Source organism: Balaenoptera physalus (genome assembly GCF_965194825.1).
Source record: "Balaenoptera physalus genome assembly, chromosome: 15".
Lineage (NCBI taxonomy): Eukaryota > Metazoa > Chordata > Mammalia > Artiodactyla > Balaenopteridae > Balaenoptera > Balaenoptera physalus.
Genome location: NC_138894.1, coordinates 80,489,826 through 80,508,007, shown reverse-complemented (window position 1 = coordinate 80,508,007; position 18,182 = coordinate 80,489,826). Strand labels below are relative to the sequence as shown.

Sequence of the window (18,182 nt, the reverse complement as noted above, 5' to 3'; positions counted from 1 at the left end):
CATGATGGTCATGACCAGAAGGTAATTCGGGTGAGGCAGTGGGTACCCAGAGGGCTGGGAGGTGGGCTGGCTGCCTGGAATGCTTAGGCAAAATTTCCTCTACTTTCATGCTGTCACTCTCAGCCCTTTATATAGCACCAATGTCATGCCACATCAGCTGCACCTGTGCCTGTGTGATGACTTTCAGACTCAGATAAATACCATCAACGGACGTCAGGATGATGGGCACAGTGGAACACTCTGGTGATTGATCTGTTTGTTTCCACCCTGGGGCTGTGGGTCTATTAAATAAACACTGGTATTTTGAAGGAAAAGCAGGAGAAAAGACGCTTGATAGTGGCCTTTAAATTTCTTGTTTGGTTTGGATGTTGTTGTTTGCTCTTTGGATCTTTTTCTTTTTTTTTTTTTGGTGGGAATGATTTTTTTCAGGTAAATAGATCTGGACACAAGCAGCAGGACTTCATTTGCCAGTTCCAATTCCTCACTGAATGTACTCCACAGCTGGCGAGGTGTCAGTGATTAGCTGATTTCCCTGCTCTGTTGTGAAATTCTGCCCAGTGGCCAGATTAGACATGAGAAATAGAGGGGCTATGTGATCTTCCCCAGAGGCCTCACTCCATGAATACTCCCAAGGCCGGCCCTCTCACCTCAGGCTGGTAGATAGAATCTGGGATAGAACAGACTCTTTTTCTCATTTTGCACAAAGCAAGTTAGGGTGTAAGTGTAATATTCTGCCTAGCTGCTGCATAATTCATTGCATTTTGGATTATTTAATTTTAAGGAGAAATTATTCATAAGAAAAATATTTATAATTGGAATTATTAAGAAATTCTAGCTCATGAAAAGCTACCCTCCTCCACACTTTGAAATTGGTTTTGTTTTCCAGTTTTTTTAATCCTGGAAAAAAAATTATTCAAAATTTGAGTGTTCCTTTTCTTTTCACCCAAGAGAGTTCCTTACTTAGTATGTTACCATTTCTTTACCTGTAAAATTCAGATGATATCACTGAGAATTTCATAAGTGGAATGATGTAAAGCTGTTTTGAGTCACTTTCTTCCTTGTACCCTCCTGAGAGGGTACCCAGCATTAGAGAATCATGATATCAGTATTAGGTACGTAGGAACTTGGAATACCGAAAGTTAACTCTCTCTGCATCATCCCTGCCAGGCCCTGAACTGAATGATCCTGGGAAGAACGTGAAAGGAACCTGCATGTCCTTGTAGCAACAGGTGGATTCTAAGAGGTAAGGTGATGACTCCCAGCCTCTGCTCATTAATTCTCCCATATCAAGCTGGAATTAAAAAATAAGATGGAACATAAGACAGTCACATTGTGAGAAAACTCCCTCCAATTTTCTAATTTTTGTTGAGAAATATGTGAAGAAGGGCAACTGACAACATGATACCCTCCTATACTACTTCTCTACAGTTGTGCTACTCAAAGTGTGGTCTGTGGACCAGGGCTAGAGTATGAACTATTTGTCAGTGATCTGCAATGAGATGAACAGAGACATTAAAAGCAAATATGTCAATACTTGGATAGCAATTTGACATTCCACAACATCCAGCCAGAAATCTGTGGATTCATCTTTTTTGAACAGCATACAGACTAGTCTGGGTGTTGTCAGACTTAGTGGTAAATCACAGTGGCTCAAATTGTATTCAGTCGTGTGTAATAGGATATATCTACCTGTGACAGGTGAGAAATCAGAAATGCTAGATAGATGACCCACAGATAGGAAGAACAAACAGGTCCTTTGCTACAGACAGTGAGAGGCACAGTGTTACAGTAATCACCAAACTTGTAAACTACCCACTTATTGTCCATCCTGCTAGGTTGAATGTAAGCTCCATGAGGGAAGGAACTGTGCCTGCCTTCTTCAGTGCTCTATCACCAAAACCTAATACAATTCCTGGTTTGTTGAATGAATGAATGAACGAACGAATGAATGGGGAATGTTTAGGGTTCCGCCTCCCTGTCAGGTTTGGCAGCCATTAGATGTCAAGAGAAGGCAGTTACAGTACCTATGTCAAGTCCAGACAGGGATCACTCAAAGCTCTCACTGTCCTCACTTACCCAGTCTTTAATGTCAAGGCAGTGAGACAGAAGACTCTGGAATACATCTTCAAATATGTAAGTCAAGCCTCTAGAGAAATAGGATTCCCTCTATAGAATTCATTTTATTACCACCTTTTCAGGATCACAGCTATTCCAAAAGCACAGTACGACTGATATTGCTTATTATAAGTACTTATTATTTGGAAGTAATCAGTGTCCCATAAACATGCCATGGTTCCTAATAAACTTTAGAGAGTAAACAAGTGTTGCTGACATTACTAAAAAACACAAAGAAGTCATGACCTTGTTCCCTCAGAGGACACATAGGAGAGACAGACAACACTCACCGTATCATAATATTTTGACTTAAAATATATTTTGTCGACAGGTAGTAAAAAGTGAAAGCATTAGGCTAGAATCCACAGTGGCTCCCACTTGCGGGTGGTACAGTCCTTCAGGGGGACTTGGAAAGGTATGGATGTCCCAGGTATCACTGCATAGCAATGCCCTCCAAATTAAAATGGCATAAAACAACCACCATTTTATTATGCTCACATTTTTGTGGGTCAGAAATTCAGAAGGGGTATAGTTGCCTCTACTCCACAGCAACCCAGGACCTCAGCTAGGAAGATTCAAATAGCTGAGAAGTTCTCAAATAACCGTAGGCCAGAATCATGTAGAGACTTCTTCATTCACATGTTTGGTACCTGGGCCAAGATAACTCAAAGGTGGGCTTAGCTGGGACTGTTGACCAGAGCAACTGTACATACCATAGCACCCTCAGGGAAGCCAACATCTTACATGCTGTCTCAAGCCTCCAAGATTAAGACTTCCTACAAACAAGGGGGAAGTTACATGGCATTTTAGGACCAAAGCTCAGAAGTCACACAGTGTCACTTTTGCTGTACTGTATTAGCCAAATTGAGCACAGGCACACCCAGATTCAGGGAAAGGTAATATGGGCCTCACCTCTTGACAGGAGAGGTGTCAAACAATGAACAGCCATATTTTAAAACCTCTCCAGGGCGGAAAACTTCTGGAATTTTAGTAAACAACAGCCAGGGATGCCAAGGATCCTACAAAGCATGTGGCAGTTTTGCACCTCAAGGAACTCTCCTTCTGAAGATGCCAGGAGTACCCCTGTCTATAAACACCAGATCCTTGGATTCAGAGAACCAGATAGAAGTCATTTCACCCAAGAACATGACCATCCATTTTACAAAAAAGAAAATCAAAGTCTGGGGTTGATGGGCTGAAACTAGACTCCAGGTCTCTTTCTTCCAAGGTAGATGGTCCTAAGCACCTTTTTGGGACAACGCACTTTCTTCAAGTAAGTCTTTGTTAAAAATTCCTAGTATATAAAATGTAACAGTGGATGTTAAAACTGGTAGTAAAAGTGTGATGAGTAACAGGATATTTACATGGCCCCAAAGTATCTGCCCACACATTATTTACTAAATAAACAGAGAAGAGTAACCTTACAATGGAAAAACCTGGTGGATAATACCTTTACCTGATGATCAAAGTGACAAATGGGCATCACTTGACTTCTGATATGAGGCACTGAGAAGGCACAGCATCACTTCTATGACATTCCTGCTCAAAATATACAACCTAAATCTACTCATGTTTGAGGAACATTCTACAAATAACTGGGCTATGTTTTTCCAAAAAGTAAAAAATCATAAAGACAGTCTCTTCACTCTCAAGTAATTCAGAAAAAAAGAATATATTAGTAGACACACACACAATAGAGAATGAGAAAGTAAAATGGACACAACAGTTGGTAAATCCAAAAAGGGGGTTTGCAAATGTTCCTGCACTACTCTTGCAACCTATCTGTAAGTTTTGTATAATTTTGAAATTATTTCAAAACAAGAAGTTACACAATCAGCAACAACAAAACATTTAATGGTGAATTTCTTGGTGATGTTCTCCCAGCTACTGCAATGAACTCCATTTCTTAACTTTCCAAGGAGTCACAGTTTAAACAAACCACAATGTCTTGAGCTCTGCTCTCATGCAGCTCTCTCTAGTCTTCAGGGAGTAGATCTAGGCTTTGGGGGGAGATGTCAACCAGAATATTTTAGGGCACAAATTGGCCCTGCATATAGATCTTTTAGTTAGGTTACAGGAAAGTTGGTATAACAAAGAGACCCAAAATCCAGAGGCTTAAATAAAAGAGAAGTTCATTTCTGTCTCATCCAACAGTTCAGGAAGTTTGAGCAGCTCTGCCATCCTCAATCTGAAGCTTCCATCTCTGGGTCCAAGGGAGCAGCTTCAATTACCATTTCCTAGTCAGAGGGGAGGGGGAAAGAAAGAGAGAAATACACATAGCTTCATTAGAAAATGCAGTCCAGAAGTTTACCTATATCACTTCTATTATCACTTTCTTGGTCAAAATTTAATCACATGCCACAGCTAGACCATAAGGAGGCTGAGTAATCAACCTCTATCTCTGTAGATGTGTACATGTTCCCAGCTAAATCTCAGGGTGGGGGTAATGTTCTATTCTTAGGAGGAAGAGCGTGAGAAGGGATCACGGTAGGTAATTTGATCCTCTGCCCAGAGAACAGACACTGGGGGGACTTCCACAGGACTAGCAGAGCATCTCAGTCATGTTTCCAACAGGGGTATGGGTTTTGGGAGGAGGTAGGAAATTCATGGAAGAAATTGGGCTCCCAAAATAGACACTGTCCTGTCTGGTGTCCATTTGAAAAAATTATCTAATTAGCTGTAAGATTTCCAGACCCGAGGTACTTTATTCTGGAGACAAAAACCAACATTTTCCCAGTCATGGAGAGTCAGAATTGCCATGTCAAATTATTTTCATTCTGTTGACAAACTAAAATGTCTTTACACAAACAAAGCGGCCTTCATCCATGCCTACATTCACATCCACGTGCGCGCACACAGGCTTGCACACTCACAGACATGGTGCGTGAAGTTGCCCCAGGGTACTCCCTGAATCCTCAGTGACTCCCCATTGACTGGGGGTGTGAGGTGTACTTACACTGTTGACTCTCACTTACATCATGTGGTTACTAAATGGTTTCCATAAAATAACAGGCAAATTACCCAACATTGCTTTTTAAGGGATTATGTCTTGACTCATCAAATTTATGAGTGGCTAAATTGCTTTATGTACATCTGAAAAAATAACTTATCCCAGATCAGGCAAGCTAACACATCTGTATTCTAGTTGATTAAAGCTCTATTTCATTTTTGAGGCTTTTCCCTCAAAATAGCATTTCAAAATGTCTCTTCCTTCCTTTTCTCTCACATCTCTGTAGGATGCAGACACGTACACGGGCAGACTGCAATGGGCTCTGCTTTTTCTGTCCAGCTTCACTGTACCCCTAGGGAGGCAAAGAGGAAGTTAACAAGGGTACAGGAGGATACTGTCTGCTCTATTAGAAGTGCCAGTTTGCCATTTTAACCCAAGTCCTGAAGATGTGAGGACCACCAAGGAACGTAAGTTGTTTATCATCATCACGAAGCCTGAAGACAGGGACACTCATGCTCTAGGAAACCACAGATCCTGAAGCCCCCAGGGTGCCACAAAGAGGTTTTGAAAGTCCCCCTGGCTTCCCATGAACTAGCCTGCTGACCCTGCCTGCTCCTCCCTGCTGGTGACTCATCCAAATGCCCAGTGAGGCTCTCCTTGGCCCCCCATTACAGCCTCTTCAGCCTGCCCTTCCGCACTTGCCCAGTCACAGCCCCAGACCAAGAACTCTCAGAAAGGCTGCCAACCTTGGCTCATCTGTAGACCTCTCAATACCAAGAACAGGAGCATCCCGAGACTTAAATGCAGCTCCACTGTTTTAATACACCCACACCCACTCTGCTTTTCAATCCCCCATTCCCAACCAAGGATTGTCACTGAAAGCAATATTCACATCTAGAAGGTCTCACTATCTAAATGTAAGAGGTAGCAGAGCATGATGGTTGCAAGTGTGGCAGTGGAGTATGATTGCCTAGGTTTGTGTCTTGTCTCTGCTGCTTGCAAACTCTGACCTAGGCAAGGGACACCTCTCTGTGCCACAGTTTCCTTCTTGATCTGATTGATAATATTACCTACTTCACAGGATAAAGTTAAGTTAGTTAATACATGTAAATCACTTAGAAACATGCCTGACATAATGAAAGCTCAATAAACATTAGCTATCCCCATCATTAATATTACTATTATTATAGAATCTGACAATTAGAAGATCATTAGTGACCTTGTCCAAAGTAATTTCGATAAACCAACGGGGATATATAAACCAGTGTGATGGGGACAGATGAGTGAATGGGGTGGTGAGAAAGTGGAAACATGGGATTTGGTCAAGAGAAGGAGAATAGATATGAGATAGCAACTAAAGAAGGTCACAGGGTCAGAAAGGAACCAATTCGTTCTTTGACCATAAAATACCTTGGCAGAAAAATTGTTATAAACTTTGGTAATTCTGATAAATTGGTATGAATTAAAGTCAATCTATTTACAGCAATGAAAATATTAATCATAACTTAAGCAAAGTACTTCAAAGTTACCAAATAGTCTATGTATATCTCACTTTATTCTTAAGTCTGAGGTTACAGGGGAAACCCCTTGACCCCATGTTATACAAGAAAAATCAAGTCTCAGGTGAGATGCCTTGTCCCAAGCCACACATCCATCCTGGGCAACCTTCTCTCCCATCTCTAAATTCTTAATATTTCAGAAATGCTGATATATGTCACCCCTATTCTCATGAACCTCACAGAATCTCTATTAATGAGACCAAGTATATTTTCTTAGTTCAAAATTAGAGAACTGCTACAATTTGCTGAGAGCCTGCTTACCCAAACCCAAACTCCTCACTCAGGACAAGTCCCATAACAGAATCTCCCGCATCATTCCTCTTGGTCAACCAGGGGTCACCTGAGCAAGTGTATGTGCTGACGCTCTTGACACCCGTCCAGAACTCTGAGCATCTTCCTCTTCTGCTTATCTCCTTTCTTACGACTGGGCCCCCAACACACACACACCCGAGCTGAGGGTGAAAGTCCCTTCTTTGACTCCAAAACATGGACCACCTGGGCGCTCATTCAGGATTTAATCACCACCACTGGTAAGTTATTTGTCTGCACATGTATCTTATCTTTATGTTGGATTTTGAGTTGGGGAAAGTTGCACTTCTTCACAGTCCTCTATCTTCCCATCACAACAGGCCTTGTACCTGTCACGGGATGTTTTGCTCCCTCCTTCTGGTTCCTCTGGTGGTTTGTGCAAAGCCCCAGTGACTTAACATTGTGCGTTCTCTTTGGCGTTGCTTCTTCTTGCAACTCCCTGGGGTCTTACCGTCTAAATGGAAGAGGTTCTGTGCTGATAGACAACACCGACCAAGATAAACTTGGCGGTGACTGGTGTTTGCAAGGTCACTCTGGGGACCAGTCCAGCTGAGCACAGCAGGGAATGCCGCCAGCTGCCCTGAGAGGCCCTCCCATCTCTAAACAAGGCCTGACACTTGCTCACCCAGGACCTGGGCTTATCAATCATGGCACGTCACAGAGCACTTCATGCTCCTTGCTCTTTTTCCATCCACGAGAGAACTGCTGTTTCAAAGCTTTCCTTGGATAGTTACAACAAAATGTTTGAAATGCTTTAAAGAGGTTTGGCCCTTTATTTTACATTCCTCTAGTCACAAGCAGCAGCTTTAAAACTACTTTTAAACACAGTGGGGAGTAGGAAGGGGTTGTAAAATTCAGAGCTTACATTAAATAAATCCTATAAATGTAATTTCCTTTATTAGGAAAGCAGAAGATGTCGCAGAAATAAGAAGGTAGATGTACTAGTTGCCTATGCTGCTATAACAAATTATGACAAACTCAATGGCTTAAATAACACAACCCTATTATCTTACAGTTCTGGAGGTCAGAAGTCTGAGGCATGTCTCAGGACGCTAAAATCAAGGTGTTGGCAGGGCTACATTCCTTTATGGGGAGAATTTGTTTTTCTTGCCTTTCCCGGCTTCTAGAGGGTACTCACAGTCCTTCACTTGTGGCCCTTTCCATCTTCAGAGCCAACAACGGTAGGTTGAATCCTCCTGACACTGAACTATTCCGAGCTTCTCCAGGGTCACATCTCCCTCCAGCTCACTCTCTCCCACTTGTAAGGACCCTTCTTATTGCATTGGGCCTGCCAGGATAATCTCCCTATTTTAAGGTACGGTGATGAGCAACATTAATTTCATCTGCAACCTTAGTCTCCCTTTGCCATGTAAGCTAATTTATTCACAAATTCTAAGGATTAGGATATTTACATCTTAGGGGGAGGCACTACTCTACCCACCACAATAGATATCATTGGAGCTATGCTCAGCTCACAATTTAGTAATCCTGATTTAGTTCAATTTCATTGAACTCTGAAATTTGGAAGACAATTTCAGGGGAGTCTGAACCATCCCCACATCCTCCCAGCCTCCCACGTCCAAAATGGGTCTGCCGAGGTGCTAGCCACATCCAGGCTAATTAAGACTCAGGTCCCAGGGATACCAGCTAGAGCAGTGCCCTCTGTGATGCAGACAGAGCTCTCATGACTAATCTTTGTAGAATTCATGGAAGTGCAAGCTCTCTGAACTGCTCTCCCTTAACCAACTATTTAATGAATCCTTTCCATGTCTTTGGTAAATCATACTGACTGATGGCACAGCATGCTGAAGGCTCTCTGCTAGTTGGCTAATTTCTGATATATATTAACACTGTCACTTCCACCAATTGAGTGGGATGCTCAGCCATGTCACCTGTGATTGTACCCCAACCATTTATGCCTGTATGTATGCTCTTGTAATGATGTAGTTTAATTAAATGTCACATAAGCCAATGGAAGACGAACATGAAAAGAGAGTTGTTTTTTTATGCACACCAAGTAGAATGCCTTGGAAAGACTTGATATAGATGAGTCATTTCAAAAAAAGGAAGAGGCAGGCAATTAGATGGTAGAACAACTCTAAGAGAGAGGAAATGCAATCATAAAAATCTCCAAGGATTTTGCCGAAAAGCAGACGTGGAGCCAATAGTGGGAAATTAGCTACAGTTAAGAAACGGCAGAACTGGAACACAGTGGAAACAAGGTGGGGGAAATCCTTGATGATTAAACAAGCAGTGTAAGTGATCCTAACCTTGCTTGTGCTGGCTGAAGAATGGGTGGGTTAGGTCTGACTGATGTGAACCTCCTGTGTAATCCACCTAAGGATGGATTTGAGAATGGTTTGAGAAGTGCTGTACAGATATGAGGATTATTTCTAAAAGGGCGAGCAGGACAGCTCTTTCTCCATCACAATAGTTGCTGTTTCCCCAAATCCCCCCTGCCTTCCTGCCCAGAACTAGCGGGAGTATTGGAACACCATTCTGTCTGAAAAATCTGTCAACCTGTGCGTGATCCCAGGCTGACAGATCAAGCCACTGAAATTATGCTTCTCTGAAAAACTATTTCCAGAAAATCCCAGCCCTTTGCTTGGTAACCTTACCCTTTTGGAGACAGTTATTAATTTGGGGAATATTGAAGAGCATTTGGTGACAGATCTGACCTCATCCTCCTTCTTGCTCATGAGCGCGTCTAAAGAAAAGGATAAATCCATTCTTTAGTCACTGTCTTAAAGCCTCTGTGGGCCTTGTACCCATACATGCAAAGAAGTCAGATCTGGGTCCTAATGGATTCAAGACAGTGGAAGAAGACAAACCAGGAACGCTGGCTACACATTTTCCCTACCTATCCTTTCTCTGTGGGTTTTTTACCAGTCAGAATGCAGAGTCTGCTGTCTGTGAGACTAGGATCTAGAGCTGCTCTAGAAGGAAGAGTTGGGCCATCGAATGAGCTAGAATCCTGGTACATTTGTGCAGATGCCATGCAAAACATGTGGAATCCAGGTCCCTAACCCTTGACCAGCCCTAGCCCTCAAGGAGCAAGGAAAATGTAATTGTATGTAGATGGGTCAAGAAATAGATATTTTAATATAATTTCACAACTAGAAAATAAAACAATAGACTTAAAACTAAAACAAGACGATTGACAGTTGAAAGGAAAAGGAAGTCGTGTAAGTGACAGGTATGTCTCATACACTAAGCAAATCAACAAACGGTATTTTAAGTTGGTAAATCATATCTGAATTACTATTAGAAGCATTAAAAATAGAACAGTTAAAAGAAGGTGTGGGACAGGGAAAGAATTTTTTTCTTTTCATTGGATACTCTCTTATACTGTTTGAATTTGTATGTAAATAGTAAAAGGTCTAGAAAAACATATGTTAAACTTTTAAAAATGTGTTCCTCTAAAGGAGTGGAAAGTGAGAAGAGAATCCATTTACTTTCCAACCTCACTTCTGTATTATTCTCAATGAACATGTGTCCCCATTGAAATTTGAAACTTGACAGTGAGTGATTATACATTTATAAAGTGGGATATTATGAAACTATTTAAAATATTGTTGTTGTGGAAGACTCATGGCATGGAAAATGTTCATAATATGTGGCCAAACTGTTAAGAAGAGCCTTAAATCCTGTTCCCATGTGGGCAAAATGAACTGATCACATTCAAACAAATTGTTGGCTTTGGAGCTTAAAATATGTTTTAAATTATATGTTTTGTCAGTTATAGAAATTGTAACAACTTGCTAGCACTAATCAAGTTAAAATAATAAAAGTATAAAAATTATAGAAAAATCCTCATGTTGTCTATTCCCTAGAGATAACACTCTAGTGTAGAGTCTTTGGAATTTTTTCCATGAATTTAGAAATTTTTACTCTGTCCATATATACATATAGATACATACACACATATGATTTCATTAAACAAAGTGGGATAACTCCTACTGTTCTACAAAAATAATACAAATGGTCCAAAAATATGTGTATCATTCTTGCACAAGGGCCTCATTAGTTTTTTTCTGTATCCTTTTAAGTTTATAATATGAACTGCTATAGTGAGGATAGTTTTTAAAATATTATCAAAATTATAGACTTTTGAATTTAAAATGAGTTCAAAGACAATTAGCTTAAAAAGCCCAAAAGGCTTTATTGAGTTAATGGTACATTTAAAAAATGAAATTAATTTTAAAGCATTGATATTCTCCTAAAAGAGCGATACATTTAAATTGTTTTTTAATTCAGTGTTTCAATTCAAGAAATTGAAATTAACTCAATTTAGCTTTTCTGTAGTGTTTGCAAATAGGTCTTGGTATTCACATGGCCTACACACCACAACATGCTAACTCCTGGTAATTTGCTGTTCCCCAGAAAGCTGAATTCAGCAGTCCGCAGGCTTGCCTTGAACAGCATTGCTTGGAAAATGGGTGATGGGGAGCACCATTTAGTTCTTGAGACTCTTAGGCATCGTTGAATGTGATGGTTCTATCTATGCATGTACCCTTTAAAAGGATGGCATTGAAGTTTTAGGCTAACCTTTGTGCTAGGGAAATCTAGTCTGGGAAAAGCTTCATGCACCAGCTTTAATTATTGCCATCCCCTGGAAGGCTGCCACCTTGGCCTCCGTATCTGCTGTCTTTTTCTTATGTGCTGCCTCTTCAAACCATATTATGTGTCTGTAATCCCTGTAATGAAAGCAGATGGAAAGACTGCCTTCATTGAGAACTGGAGTGAGAAGGCACTTCCTCTGGGTCCAGCACCTGCTCTGGCACACTGACACATCATGGTCTTGTATGAGAAGAGGAAGAGCCACACCTCTAAATGAGGCCACAGAGTGGGAAACCCTGGCTTCTGACTGGGTAGTGTGATTCACAGAAGCATTTATTAAACCTCCCTTATGTGTAAGGTACTGAACTGGAAGCACATCCATCAGTGAATCAGATTTTTGTGTTCTAACCCTGGGGCCTTCTAGGTAATAATTAGATGAGCTTGGGTAAATGATCTAACCCTAATGTGACTCAGTTCCCTAAATGTAAAATGGGGACAATAAATAATACCTCTGTAAATTAGCTTTTAAGCACTATCTTGAGCCAGTTTTGAGGAGCTGGCTAGAGGTCAGTCAGTTCCCCTTCTTGAGCAACCAAATAAGTCCACACTTCCAACTACCTCCCTTATCAAACTCTCATACTTCAGGTCTCTAATCATCCCAGGGCCAGATAACAGACAATTTTTGACAGCCCTTATGGCCCAAAGCCTACTAAAATTATCCAAATTAGCCAGTCCTAAATCTGCTGGCCCTGCCTTGCTCTTTCTTTCCTGCAGAAACCCCAATAAAGGTGCTTGCCCACAGCGTTCCTCCCTCTGCTTCTTTACCAACCCCAATGCATCCCCGAGTGGCATGCTGTGTTCTCTCCAGAGAACTGTGGGTATAGCAAAACTGTATGTTTCTGTTTTCTTTCTCTTGATCTGTGTTTGGCCTCACCATACCTACCCAAGGTAAGATGGTTAAAACAACCTGCTCTGCATAACTCACAGATTGGTTAAGAAACATATTAAGATAATGGATATGAAAGCCCTTTGAACAGTTGGAGGGATTATAGACATGTGATATGGTCAGAAGCACCCTGTTCAGTATTGGAGAGAAGTAAAATATGGTGACAGATACACATTGTGGTAGACATAATTAGTGGCCATCAATATCGAGTTCTCTCCTTACTGGGCACAATGAAGACTATCTCACCTAGATCTCTTGCACCTGGATAGAGCCAAGCAACTATTTCTGGCCAAAGGCTGTGAAGGAAAATGACATGCTTCACTTACAAACTGAGACACGGAAAAACCCTGCAAGACATTCTAGCTCTATCTTCATTTAGCAGTGGATATGGAAACCGTGCATGGAGATTGCAGAAACACAAGATCTAACAGCCTAGATCACTGGCTCAGTATATGCTTGGGAGCCCTTGACGGTTAATATGACCTCTAGCAACTCTTACTTGAGTGAGAAATAAACTTAGACTATATTCCACCAGAACTGGAGGTATTTTATAGATATTTTAAAAATAATAAGAGAATACTAAGAACCGTCATATGGCTATATATTAGACAACTTAAATAAAATGGACATTTTTTTGGAAAAACACAAATTACCAACAACACAAGAAGAAATGGAAAATCTGAATAGCAATAGGTCTATTAAAACAATTGGAATTTTTGTTTAAAAGCTTCTAATAAAAAAGTAGAGGCGTCCTCACTGGTGAAGTCTATCAAACATTTAAGAAATAAATAGTATTTCTATGCCAAGACCTGTTCTAAACAGAAGATGTAAGAACATTTTCAACTTATTTTATTATCCTGATACCAAAGCTAGACAAAGATATTATAAGAAAACTGAAGACCTTCATGAATATAGATGCAAAATTCCTTAACAAAATATTAGCATATCAAATATAGCAATACATTAAAAAAATACATCATGATAAGGTGGGGCTTATTCGAGCATTGGCAGATTTGTATAGCAGTCTAAAATCAATCAATATAGTTTATCATATTAAGAAAATAGGGAGAAAAACCATGTGATTCTATCAATAGATGTAGCAAAATTATTTAACAAATTTTAACACCTATTCTCATCTTTTAATGTGGTGGAGTTATCTATGAAAAACCTATAGCTAAGATAATATTCAATGGTAAAAACTAAACTATTTCCCGTGAAAGACAAAAACAAGGTAAGGAGGTTTGCTCTCACCACTACTATTCAGCTTTGTACTAGAGTTCCAAGCTAGCTCAATAAGGCTAGAAAAGGAAAAAAAGGCATACAGATAGGGAAAGAAAGAATAAAAGTGTTTTTATTCATAGGTATCATAATCATATACAGAGAAAATTCTAAAAAAATCTAGAGAAAAACTTTGAGAACTAATAATAAGTTGAATAGAGTTTCAGGAAACAAGATACAAAAATAAATTGTATACTAAAACAATTGAAAATTGAATTTTAAAAATACCATTTAGGATAGCATCAAAAAGTAAATACTTGGGAATAAATCTAACAAAATATGTTTAACTTTTGTTCCTTTAAAACTGTAAAACTTTGCTGAGAAAAATTAAAGAGGACTAAAATAAATGGGTAGAAATTACATGTTCATGGATTGATAGACTCAAGTTGTTTATTCTCCGCCAAATTGATCTATAGGTTCAACTCAATCCCAAACAAATTCTCAGCAGGATTTTTTTAAGAAAGTGATTTGATTCAAAAATGTATTTGGAAATGCAAAAATTACAGAATAGCTAAAACAGTTTGGAAGAGAAGAAAAAAATGGAGGAATCATATAACTTACTTTCAAGATCTACTATAAAGTCAAAGTAAGACATAAGGATAAACAAATAGATCAATGGGAAAGTATTCAGGGTCTGAAAATAGACCCATGCACATATGGTGAATTGACTTTCGGGAGCCAAGGTAATTCAATGGGAAAAGATAGTTTTTTCAAGAAAAACTGCTCGAAAACTGATTATTTATATGGAAATAAAGCCTGTCCATTACCTCATACCATACATAAAAATTAACTTAAAATGACTATAGGCTTAAATGTGAGAACTTAAAACTTTAGAACTTTAGAAGAAAGCATGGAAAAAATCTTGACTTTCAGATTTGCTAAGATTTCTAGATAGAATAGAAAAAACACAAGCCATAAAAGGACACATTGATAAATTGAACATCAAAATTTTTAAAATTTGTTCTTCAAAAGATACTAATAAAATGATAGTCTACAATAATATATTTGCAATACATATATCTGAAAAATGATTTGTATCGAGAATATATACCATACTCTTATAACTCAACAATATGAAGACACAATCCAATTTTCCAAACGGACAAAATATTTAAAGGGAACATCAGAAAAAAAGTAATACAAGCACCTGAAAATGTGCTTCAAATCATTAGTCAGCAGGAAATGCAAATAAAAACTACTGCGCACCTGGGATGGCCAAAATTTTAAAACACTGGCAGTACCAAAAGTTGGTCAGATTCATGAGCAAATGGAGCTCCATATAGGAATGTATGAGAGTTGCTGGTAAGAATATGCCACTTTGGCAAACAGTTGATTAGTTTCCTATAAGTTAGACATACCTTTATCATATTAACCAGTAATTCTACTCTGAGATATTTACCCAAGAGAAACAAAAGCGTATATTAACAAAAAAATATATATTCAAAATGTTCATCATAGGTTTATTCATAATAGTCCCAAACCAAAATCCACCTCAATAGCCATCAACACGTGAATAGATGAACAAATTGTGTTTATATCTATACAATAAATACCACCCTCCTATCAAAAGAACCAATGACTGACACATGCATCAAAAAGGGAGTGTTTTGATGAATGGATAAAGAAGATGTGAGATATATATATAGAGAGAGAGAATGGAATGAGATATATATGTGTATATATATATAGAGAGAGAGAGAATGGAATGTTACTCAACCATAAAAAGAATGAAATGCTGCCAATTGCAGCAACGTGGATAGACCTAGAGAATATTATGCTTAATGAAATAAGTCAGAGAAAGACAAATACTATATGCTATTACTTAATGTGGAATCTAGAAAATAATACAAATGAATGTATGCAAAACAGAAGCAGACTCACAGATATAGACAACAAACTTATGGTCACCAAAGGGGAGAGGGAGGAGGGGAAGGACAAATTAGGGTAATGGGATTAAAAGATACAAACTACTAGGTATAAAATAGATAAGCAACAAGGGTATATTGTACAGCACAGGGAATTATAGCCATTATCTTGCAATAACTTATAATGGAGTATAATATGCAAAAATATTTAATCACTATGCTGTACACCTGAAACTAATATTGTAAATCAACTGTACTTCAGTTTTTAAAAGGTTGTGTCTCAAAAACATTATTCTGAGAAGAAAAAAAGGAATACAAAGAGTATGTACTGTATGATTCCATTATTTGAACTTCTATAATATGCAGATCTCCTCTATAGTCACATAAAGAAGATCAATCGTCACAAGCCAAATATGTGATCATAGGATGGACTATAAACAGGTAGGCCTTCCTACTTTCTGGAATGATGGAAATTTCTATCTTTACTGTGCTTGTGGTTACACGTGTGTACATATTTACCCAAACTCATTGAATTGTACACTTATAATGGGTTCATTTAAATGTATGTCAATTACATCTCAATAAAGTTTATTTAATTTTTAAAAAAGGTAATCAGTGAAAGGTACAGGAAGTTTAGCAATATGAAAACAAACAGGACCTGAAATGTATTTTAAATTCCTATTTCATGGTAGGAATACAGAGAAAAAAGGATTCTAATCATGTTCAGATGCCTGTATCTATCTCTGAGTACTGTGTGTGTAAGAATGAAGTTAGCATGTGTGCCCTAGCTGTCCATTTAAAAGAATCATCTGAAATAGGAATATCAAAGACATCTATGAAACAAAAGCTTGAGCATCTTCTTTTGCCTAGTCAACACAGACTTTCTGGAAGCAGCAAAGAACTTGAAGAAAGATGCATCTTCTTTCACTGGCACCGCCCAACCCCTTCAATAAAAAACAAACAAAAGAAATCAAAAGATGAGAAGAGAGAGACTTGTGTTTGAATCTCAGCTTCTCTATTTACCAGCCTTGTGATTTTGGCAAGTACTTAACCTTTTCCAGACTTGCTCTTCTCATCTGTTAAACGAGGACAGAAAAGATAACTCATGAATTCTTTGCAAATATTAATAGGATACCATATGGAAACTGCTTAGCAAGGCTTGAAATATAATATACTTGCAGTAAATAATGGTTAGGAAAAAAAGGTAGCTCTTGTTACGTCAGGTTTTTGTCATATATTCCTTTTTATTTTATATCAGCATGTGTTCCCCAGAATTGCTGGGGTTTCAATAGCCTTTAAAGCACCGTAAGTTCTGCTGTTAGAATATATTCAAATTCTTCAGGAATAAGATAATACACAAATGTTTTATATGTTCTGTTATCGTTTTTCTCTTTGTTGTTTGTGTCTTCTGTAGGAAAATTAATGGAAATGCAAAAGGAATGTAGAGATGACTAATTTCAGAAGCCTAGGGAAACCAGAGGGGACAGATATGGCAGTTTAAATTTAGTCTGAATTTACTTTATTCTACAAAGTTTGAAAGGAAATGATGTCACCATTTGGACTGTGAGGAAGTAGGAAATTCTTATCTGACCTTGTGAAGGATGAGACATCTCAAAGTCTTATAAATGTAATGGCTGACCATCCTCAATGTTTAAATCTTACCCATCATTCAGGCTTATTCAACTGTTTATTTACAGTTTCTAAATTTATTGAAATCTGTTCAACTGCTTTCAGGCAACAAACAGATGGAGTTTAGGATTGGTGAATTCAAATCATCAAGCTCACAAATAGAGAGAATGGACTCGGTCTAAGAACAGACTGCATTGTTGAAGATAAAACGAAAGGGTAACCTTTATACACCAGCATTTAACTGCTGGGAAGTTCCAAACACTGATGAAAACAGTTGGCTGTCCATCTGGAAAATGTATTTAAAATTAACTAAAACGCAGAGTGTTATTTTAAGGTAACAATTGCTTCCTATACATGCCCATTCTGTTCAAAAGTAGGCCTCAAAGTCATAAAATATAACATTGGAATCTGTTAAAGGCTAAACTGCGGCATATTAAAATTTTTAAGTTTTTTTGAGCAAAAATCGATTTCAACTGAGTAGCGCCAAACCAGAAGTGTTTATGAGTACTCCACCTACAGGACAGATTTTTATGGAGTAAAGGCAGAAGCAAAGTTAAGGAAAAACCATTGACTGGCTATAGCTTAAAGTCTACTTGGCTGTTTGCGATTGGTAGCCCTTAGAGTTCAATTCTGAGGCATTTACAGGCTTAGATTTTGGTTTGCTTACATATGCTGCCATGGTGTAGAGCAATACCAGTCTCATGGCCTCCTTATTTAATTAATTTAAATCTCAGTAATCTCAATGCTGAGTATCTTCTGTAACTCTAAAAGTTACCATTGAATCACTTTAAAATTGAGAGAGGTTGAAGGTAGTAACTAATGTCAGCAATTTATGATGAATTCAAACTATGAAAATGCCAGATGTTAGGTTGTAAGATATATATGATTGCATTTAACAAGTTTTTCTTTTCACACAATGATTCAAGGATTTTAATAACATGTTCTAATCAATAGCAAAATGCCTGACCAAA

At 38.5% G+C, this 18,182-nt stretch overlaps 1 protein-coding gene across 2 annotated transcripts in view; it reads right to left on the bottom strand.

Annotated features, from left to right (window-relative positions):
- Nucleotides 1–389: 389 nt before the first annotated feature.
- The window catches only part of LOC309644099 (uncharacterized protein), a 391,248-nt gene continuing 373,455 nt past the window's right edge, over nucleotides 390–18,182 (bottom strand). For both annotated transcript variants that reach the window (XR_014254231.1, XM_082427531.1), the window contains one exon: nucleotides 390–4,352. The gene's annotated coding sequence lies outside the window, so the exon portion shown is untranslated. The remainder of the gene's footprint in view (nucleotides 4,353–18,182) is intronic.